We start from the raw sequence: 9,760 nt of genomic DNA, 5'->3' as shown, positions 1-9,760 counted from the left end.
AGAGCCACAGCCGAGATCCACAGCCACAGCCGAGATCCACAGCCTGAGTCTGAAATAGTGCTTGATAGAGTGCTGGCTCCTGAAACAGAGACACTGTCTGAAACTGAGCCTGATGCCTAAACGTAGCCAGGGGCAGAGGGAGATGCAGAGCCTGATACAGTGCTTCATACAGCGTAGGAGCCTGAAGCAGAGCTGAAATAGAGCCAGAGCCAGAGCCAGAGCCAGAGCCAGAGCCAGAGCCAGAGCCAGAGCCAGAGCCAGAGCCAGAGCCAGAGCCAGAGCCAGAGCCAGAGCCAGAGCCAGAGCCAGAGCCAGAGCCAGAGCCAGAGCCAGAGCCAGAGCCAGAGCCAGAGCCAGAGCCAGAGCCAGAGCCAGAGCCAGAGCCAGAGCCAGAGCCAGAAATAGGGCTTGATACAGGGCCGGATCGCAAAGCATAGCTGCAGCCACAGCCTAGAGCCACAGCCTGAGTCTGCAACAGTACTTGATACAGTGCCGGAACTGGAGCTGGAGCCAGAGCCAGAGACACAGCCAGAGCCAGAACAAAACCCTAATTCAGAACCAGAGCCTGAAAGAGAGCCAGACCCTCAAACATAGCTGGGTCGGAGGCAGAGGAAGAGCCATCATGAGACCCTGAATCAGAGTCAGAACCAGATCTTCATTCAGAACCAGACCCTGAAAGAGAGCCAGAGCCACAGACAGAGCCACAGACGGAGCCTAGAGCCACAGCCGAGATCCACAGCCACAGCCGAGAGCCACAGCCTGAGTCTGAAATAGTGCTTGATAGAGTGCTGGCTCCTGAAACAGAGACACTGTCTGAAACTGAGCCTGACGCCTAAACGTAGCCAGGGGCAGAGGGAGAGGCAGAGCCTGATACAGTGCTTGATACAGCGTAGGAGCCTGAAGCAGAGACACAGCCAGATCCAGAGACACAGCCAGAGGCAGAACAAAACCCTAATTCAGAACCAGAGCCTAAAAGAGAGCCAGAGCCAGAAACAGTGCTTGATAGAGTGCCAGAGCCTGAAACAGAGGCAGAGGCAGATACAGGGCTTGAAACTGCGTCGGAGCCTGAAACAGAGAAACAGCGTGAAAGAGAGACAAAGGCTGAGACAGAGCAACAGCCACAGCCACAGCCTAGAGCCACAGCCTGAGTCTGCAACAGTACTTGATACAGTGCCTTTTATGTGAAAGAACTGAATTCAGGAATCTGGCAACCTGTAATGATCTATAAGAGTCAATGTCCTGGAGTAAATAGGCTAGATGTAATTCAGGTGGTTTAGCAACAGTTTCCAAAATGATTGAACTCAGAATCCTTGATCGGGGAACAATATATAAAGGACAATTAAACAAGATATGATAAAGGGATTCTATTGATTTGTTGTCACATGCACATAAAACAGAGGTTTTACCGTTAGAAAATCTATTGCTCAGCACATTTGAGGGGAACACATTAAATCTGGCTCTAACAAAAGCGAATCTATGCGACGCAACCTATAAGGTAGACAGATATCGAGGTATCTGGGACATAAATGTAATGCCCTGATTTATCGGGGAACATGTACCTCCACCTGTAGTAAGATTTTGTTGCAAATCAACCTCCTCCAATCTTTGTTTGATGACCTTTTTTGCTGTAATTAGATCTAAATTTAGTATATCGGAAGGAGAGATTCCATAAGACAACAGTTTGGAATGGATTTTTGTTGCCCATGGGCTGGTAAATTCATCTCTCCAAAGGCACTGAATAAGATGGTAATTGGGCAATTTATGCCAAAGGGACAGCCAGTAATTAAAGGCATGTCTCCACATCAGGATCTCTAAGGAGGGGGTCTTAAGTTCTAAGCGAATAGCCGAGTTGCTTACACAGGAGGGTAGTTTCAAAAGGCGTCTAAGAAAAAGATTTTGCAATGTCACCAGAGGCATGAGGTTTACAAAAGCGCCCCATAAAGGGACCGCATAGGCCATAGTTGCAACCACTTTCGCACTATAAACTTTTAAGGCAGATGGAACATGCATAGCCCCCTCTGTAAAGAAAAAGCGTAATAGAGCGTAGATAAGGGCTTTGCCCTTATTTTGTAAGTATGTGATATGCGCTTTCCATCCCATATTATGCTGGAAGTAAATTCCTAGATATTGAAATTTGTAGACTTGTTCAATTGGCTTCCCCTCGAGTTCCCACCTATACAATTTACGACTCCTGGAAAAAATTAGGACTTTAGATTTGGAATGGTTAATAGTAAGTAAATTTCTTTGGCAATATAACGCGAAGATCTAAAAGGCCCTCCTCAAACCGATTCTTGAATATGAGAGGATCACCGCATCGTCAGCGTACAATAGTAAGGGGCAGCGATAGTCTGCAAGCCTGGGTGCATGAATGGTGGTTTGTGCCTCAACTAGGGAAGTTCTCATGTCACTAATATAGAGGTTAAAGAGATAGGGGGCAAGGATGCACCCTTGTCGTACCCCCTTATTTATTGGTACAGAGTTTGTGAGATCGCCCTCAGGTGTTAACCTCACCCTAGCGGCCGTCCCTTCATGTAATTTGATCATAAGCCACAACAGCCTTTTATCTATGCCCCACTTTGCCAATTTTTCCCATAGCAGCTCTCTAGAGATACTGTCAAAAGCCGCCTTCAGGTCTATAAAAGCGGCACATAGGAGACCGTGAGTGGGGGAAGAATACTTCTGCGCCAAATGATATAGAATTATTGCATGGTCAATAGAAGCACGATTTGGTCTAAACCCGGCCTGTTCATGGCCTATCAGATTGGAATCTTCGGCCCATTGGGTTAGTCTGGTTACCAGGAAGCGAGTATAGATTTTTCCGATGATTGATAATAAACTGATATTACGATAGTTTCCTGGGTCCTCTGGTGGTCCTTTTTTATATATAGGAATTATGATGGACTCCTTCCATGATCTAGGTATCTGGCCCGTGGCATTAATTGCATCAAAGATTTTTGCAAGAATTTTGGCCCACCATGCTGGGTGCTGTTTAATAGCTTCCGCCGGGATCAGATCGGGCCCTGGGGCTTAATAATCAATGGAAATTTATCACAGGAGTGTGAAATCAGTAAAGGGGTCAGACAAGGTTGCCCACTACCCCCCTTAATTTTCATATTAACATTGGAAGTTTTATGTAAACAAATTAGGGAAGAAAAAGAAATAAAAGGGATTATGCTGGGAAATAGAAGTTACAAAACGAGGGCATTTGCTGACAATTTAATTATAACTACGGAGCAACCAAAACAGAGTTTAAGAAAGGCGTTGGAAATAATATATGGCTACGGTAAAGTTGCGGGGTTCAAAATGAATTTAAACAAGACAAAACTAATATTTAAAAATATGTCGCCAGATGAAAAAGCAGAATTAGAACAAATCATGCACATTAAAATCTACCCCAAAATCAAGTATTTAGGATTATGGATAACACCAAAGAATATTAACTTCTATGAAGATAATTATACCAATTGTTGGAAAGATATCCAAAGACAGTTGGAGACATGGACAAGGTTAAATTTATCATTCCTGGGCCGTATTTCGGTAATTAAAATGATAGTTTTACCGAAGCTACTCTTTCTATTCCAAACGATTCCAATTACAGGAAAGACCAGCAGTATCAACAAGTGGCAAAAAGAAATTTCTAAATTTTTGTGGAAGGGTAAAAGACCAAGAGTAAAGCATAAGATATTAATAGATACTGTAGAAAGAGGTGGCTACGGGTTACCGGATTTGAAGCTATATTACGAAGCCTCATGTCTTCTCTGGTTGAAAGATTGGTATTTATTTAAAAAAATTGGGATATTTTAGATCTAGAAGGTCATGACACCCGTTTTGGGTGGCATGGCTATCTTAATTATGGGAAAATAAAGACGCATAGGAGTTTTTCAAATCATATAATAAGAAATGCTATATATAAGGTATGAGGAAAATACAAAAGATATTTGGAACAGAAAACCCCAAGATGGAACTCTCCACTAGAAGCAATCGCTGTTAAAAAAAGCAGCAACATCAAAGAGAACTGGATAACGTATAATACAATATTAAGGGGGGAGGAGGAGGGTCAACAAATATTGATAAGTTATGAGAAAATAAAAGATCACTTTTCTAGTTGGCTAGATTACTTCCAGGTGAATGAAGTGCTCAGACAGGATAAGCAGATAGGTTTTGAAAAGGAGCCTTCAAGATTTGAAAGAGAACTGCTGAATAGTAAAACCAAAATAATCGCAAAAATGTATAGACTTCTTTTAGACTACAAAGTAATGGATGAGGAGGTTAAGGCTTCAATGATAAAGTGGGCCCAAGATGTGGGCCGTCCAATTATGCTAAAAGATGGGGGAAACTGATGGAATGTAAATTTGAAATTTACAGCCAGCTATAATATAAGAGAGAACATGATGAAAATGGCTCATAGGTGGTACCTCACTCCTTCCAGATGATCAAGAATGTGTAAAAATTTGGCGAATGCTTGTTGGAGATGTGGAGGAAATAACGGTGACATGAGCCACATGTGGTGGACGTGTGAAAAGATTAAGATTTTTTTTGGGGGGGGGAAGATACGATGAATTAAAAAAGATGATGGGGATAACTTTTACGAAAAAAACGAAGGCATTTCTATGAAGTATTTTAGATAAAGAGATCCCAAAAAATCTAAGAGTGGTATTCTTGTATGCAACCGCAGCAGCTCGTATACTTGTGGCCAAGGGATGGAAAGATCACGAGGCTCCAAAAATAACAGATTGGCAAAGCAAATTAAAGGAATTGGTGGAGACGGCTCAATTGACTAGCAAACTCAGAGGAATCTCAAAGCAAAAATTTGCAGAAAAATGGGATGGTTATACAAGATATGTTCAAAAATACAATAATAGTTTTGACTCCGTGCTAGCATTCGAGTGATAAAGGAACTAAAAGGAGGTGGACAACAATTAAGGATTTATTATGTTTTCAGAATGTATTGGAAAATTTATATAGAAAGGATTATTGTTTTGTGGAAGAGATTCCAAACTGGGTCCTTATTGCCTGGCAATAAACCTTACCTTCTTATTCTCCGTTGCTGAGTCTGCCTGATCCTTATTTATCACCAAGCGAGTACCCGCTTACGTTCACGTGCTTCAATTCCATTGTAAGAATGGAAACAGAGCCACAGCCACAGCCTAAGTCTGAAACAGTCCTTGATAGAGTGCCAGAGCCAGAGCCAGAGCGAGACCCTGAATCAGTGCCAGAACCAAGCCCTCATTCAGAACCAGAGCCTGAGAAAGAGCCAGAGCCAGAACCAGAGCCACAGCCTGAGTCTGAAACAGCCCTTGATAGAGAGCCAGAATCAGAGAATCAGAATCAGAGTCAGAACCAGATCTTCGGTAAAGACGTGGTCTGGTCTTAGCGCAACTGCTCCTCCCACCCGCGATAACAGAGATTGGGTGTTCCAATACATCCCCCCGTAGGGAACCTGCCCCAGCCATTCTGTTGGCTGAGGCCCCCTCCCAGGCAGCCCTGACCCTTTCCCCTTAAAAAGCAAAATACAAACTATACAATAACCTAAAAAAATAGTAAAAGAAAAACAAAGCAAGAAACAATTATGCTAAACTTAAAATAATCCCCGCCCCAACTAAACATTTGTCCCACCCCAGAAAGAAAATAACAACAACAACGACAACAACAAACCACCGTTTGAGGTGCAACAGAGACACAGCCAGAGACAGAGCGAGAACCTGAATCAGTGCCATAACCAAGCCCTCATTCAGAACCAGAGCCTGAAAAAGAGCCACAGCCAGAACCAGAGCAACAGCCACAGCCACAGCCTAGAGCCACAGCCAGAGTCTGCAACAGTACTTGATACAGTGCCGGAGCCTGAAACAGAGACATAGCCTCAAACAGAGCCTGAGCCTGAAACAGAGGAAGAGCCACAACCACAGCCTGAGTCTGAAACAGTCCTTGATAGAGTGCCAGAGCCAGAGCCTGACCGAGACCCTGAATCAGAGTCAGAGTGAGACCATGAATCAGAGCCAGAGCCAGAGCCTCATTCAGAGCCAGAGCTGAAAGAGAGCCAGAGCCAGAGCCAGAGACACAGCCAGAGCCAGAGCCAGAGACACAGCCAGAGCCAGAAATAGGGCTTGATACAGGGCCGGAGCGCAAAACATAGCTGCAGCCACAGCCTAGAGCCACAGCCTGAGTCTGCAACAGTACTTGATACAGTGCAGGAGCCTGAAACAGAGACATAGCCTCAAACAGAGCCTGAGCCTGAAACAGAGGCAGAGCCACAGCCACAACCTGAGTCTGAAACAGTCCTTGATAGAGTGCCAGAGCCGGAGCCAGAACGAGACCCTGAATCAGAGTCAGAGTGAGACCATGAATCAGAGCCAGAGCCAGAGCCTCATTCAGAGCCAGAGCTGAAAGAGAGCCAGAGCCAGAGCCAGAGCCAGAGCCAGAGCCAGAGCCAGAGCCAGAGCCAGAGCCAGAGCCAGAGCCAGAGCCAGAAATAGGGCTTGATACAGGGCCGGAGCGCAAAACATAGCTGCAGCCACAGCCTAGAGCCACAGCCTGAGTCTGCAGCAGTACAGTGGTGCTTCGCAAGACAAAATTAATTCGTTCCGCAAGTTTTTTCTTCTTGCGAGTTTTTCGTCTTGCGATGCACGGTTTCCCATAGGAATGCATTGAAAATCAATTAATGCGTTCCTAGGGAAACCGACTTCAGACCAGGTCCGGGAACAGTCTGTCCCCCAACCTCTTCTGAAGGCTGGGGGGGCGGGGACAAGGGCTTTTCTTCCCACCCCCAGCATTTTAAAAAACCCCGGGACAGCGGAGGGTTTCTCCGCTGTCCGGGGCGATCTTAAAATGCTGGCGGGCGGAATTTTAAAATCGCCCCGGGACAGCGGAGAACTTCTCCGCTGTCCGGGGCGATTTAAAAGCCCCTGGGAAGGCAGGCAGGGGGGACAAAGACTTTTGCCCCCCGCCAGCCTTCAGAAGAGGTCCTCTTCTGAAGGCTGGCGGGGGGCGAAAGTCTTTGTCCCCCCTGCCTGCCTTTAAAAGCTCTCCCGGGAAGGCAGGCAGGGGGGGAAAAGACATTTGCCCCCCGCCCTCCTTCAGAAGAGGTCCAGGACCTCTTCTGAAGGCTGGCGGGGGCGAAAGTCTTTGCTCCCCCCCGTCTGCCTTCAAAAGCTGTCCGGCCAAGGCTTCGCGGACCTCTCCGCAGGCAGCGCTGCCGCTGCTTGCGGTGAGTTGCCGGCATGCCGAAGCCTGCGCGCGCTGAGATCAGCGCGCCCAGGCTTCGCGGACCTCTCCGCAAGCAGCGGCAGCGCTGCCGCTGCTTGCGGAGAGTTGCCGGCAAGCCGAAGCCTGCGCGCGCTGAGATCAGCGCGCCCAGGCTTCGCGGACCTCTCCTGCCTTCAAAAGCCGTCCGGGATAGCGGGAAGCGCTTCCCTGCTATCCCGGACTGCTTTTAAAATGCTGGCGGTGGGGAGCAAAGCCTTTCGGCCCCCGCCAACCTTCCTGGACCTCTTCTGAAGGCCGGAGGGGGGGGGAAGGCTTTGCTCCCCACCGCTAGCATTTAAAAGAGGTCCCCGGAGATTTCCCTATGGGCTTGCGTCTTGCGAAGCAAGCCCATAGGGAAATTCATTTTGCGAAGCGCCTCCAAAACGGAAAACCCTTTCGTCTAGCGGGTTTTCCGTCTTGCGAGGCGTTCGTCTTGCGGGGTACCACTGTACTTGATACAGTGCCGGAGCTGGAGCTGGAGACAGAGCCAGAGCCAGAGCCAGAACAAAACCCTAATTCAGAACCAGAGCCTGAAAGAGAGCCAGACCCTCAAACATAGCTGGGTCGGAGGCAGAGGAAGAGCCATCATGAGACCCTGAATCAGAGTCAGAACCAGATCTTCATTCAGAACCAGACCCTGAAAGAGAGCCAGAGCCACAGACAGAGCCACAGACGGAGCCTAGAGCCACAGCCGAGATCCACAGCCACAGCCGAGATCCACAGCCTGAGTCTGAAATAGTGCTTGATAGAGTGCTGGCTCCTGAAACAGAGACACTGTCTGAAACTGAGCCTGATGCCTAAACGTAGCCAGGGGCAGAGGGAGATGCAGAGCCTGATACAGTGCTTCATACAGCGTAGGAGCCTGAAGCAGAGCTGAAATAGAGCCAGAGCCAGAGCCAGAGCCAGAGCCAGAGCCAGAGCCAGAGCCAGAGCCAGAGCCAGAGCCAGAAATAGGGCTTGATACAGGGCCGGATCGCAAAGCATAGCTGCAGCCACAGCCTAGAGCCACAGCCTGAGTCTGCAACAGTACTTGATACAGTGCCGGAACTGGAGCTGGAGCCAGAGCCAGAGACACAGCCAGAGCCAGAACAAAACCCTAATTCAGAACCAGAGCCTGAAAGAGAGCCAGACCCTCAAACATAGCTGGGTCGGAGGCAGAGGAAGAGCCATCATGAGACCCTGAATCAGAGTCAGAACCAGATCTTCATTCAGAACCAGACCCTGAAAGAGAGCCAGAGCCACAGACAGAGCCACAGCCGAGATCCACAGCCACAGCCGAGATCCACAGCCACAGCCGAGATCCACAGCCTGAGTCTGAAATAGTGCTTGATAGAGTGCTGGCTCCTGAAACAGAGACACTGTCTGAAACTGAGCCTGACGCCTAAACGTAGCCAGGGGCAGAGGGAGAGGCAGAGCCTGATACAGTGCTTGATACAGCGTAGGAGCCTGAAGCAGAGACACAGCCAGATCCAGAGACACAGCCAGAGGCAGAACAAAACCCTAATTCAGAACCAGAGCCTAAAAGAGAGCCAGAGCCAGAAACAGTGCTTGATAGAGTGCCAGAGCCTGAAACAGAGGCAGAGGCAGATACAGGGCTTGAAACTGCGTCGGAGCCTGAAACAGAGAAACAGCGTGAAAGAGAGACAAAGGCTGAGACAGAGCAACAGCCACAGCCACAGCCTAGAGCCACAGCCTGAGTCTGCAACAGTACTTGATACAGTGCCTTTTATGTGAAAGAACTGAATTCAGGAATCTGGCAACCTGTAATGATCTATAAGAGTCAATGTCCTGGAGTAAATAGGCTAGATGTAATTCAGGTGGTTTAGCAACAGTTTCCAAAATGATTGAACTCAGAATCCTTGATCGGGGAACAATATATAAAGGACAATTAAACAAGATATGATAAAGGGATTCTATTGATTTGTTGTCACATGCACATAAAACAGAGGTTTTACCGTTAGAAAATCTATTGCTCAGCACATTTGAGGGGAACACATTAAATCTGGCTCTAACAAAAGCGAATCTATGCGACGCAACCTATAAGGTAGACAGATATCGAGGTATCTGGGACATAAATGTAATGCCCTGATTTATCGGGGAACATGTACCTCCACCTGTAGTAAGATTTTGTTGCAAATCAACCTCCTCCAATCTTTGTTTGATGACCTTTTTTGCTGTAATTAGATCTAAATTTAGTATATCGGAAGGAGAGATTCCATAAGACAACAGTTTGGAATGGATTTTTGTTGCCCATGGGCTGGTAAATTCATCTCTCCAAAGGCACTGAATAAGATGGTAATTGGGCAATTTATGCCAAAGGGACAGCCAGTAATTAAAGGCATGTCTCCACATCAGGATCTCTAAGGAGGGGGTCTTAAGTTCTAAGCGAATAGCCGAGTTGCTTACACAGGAGGGTAGTTTCAAAAGGCGTCTAAGAAAAAGATTTTGCAATGTCACCAGAGGCATGAGGTTTACAAAAGCGCCCCATAAAGGGACCGCATAGGCCATAGTTGCAACC

Source organism: Podarcis muralis, chromosome W (assembly GCF_964188315.1).
Source record: "Podarcis muralis chromosome W, rPodMur119.hap1.1, whole genome shotgun sequence".
In the NCBI taxonomy this organism is placed as follows: Eukaryota; Metazoa; Chordata; class Lepidosauria; order Squamata; family Lacertidae; genus Podarcis; species Podarcis muralis.
The sequence above is the reverse complement of the archived record's forward strand: the minus strand, read 5'-3'. Positions refer to the sequence as shown.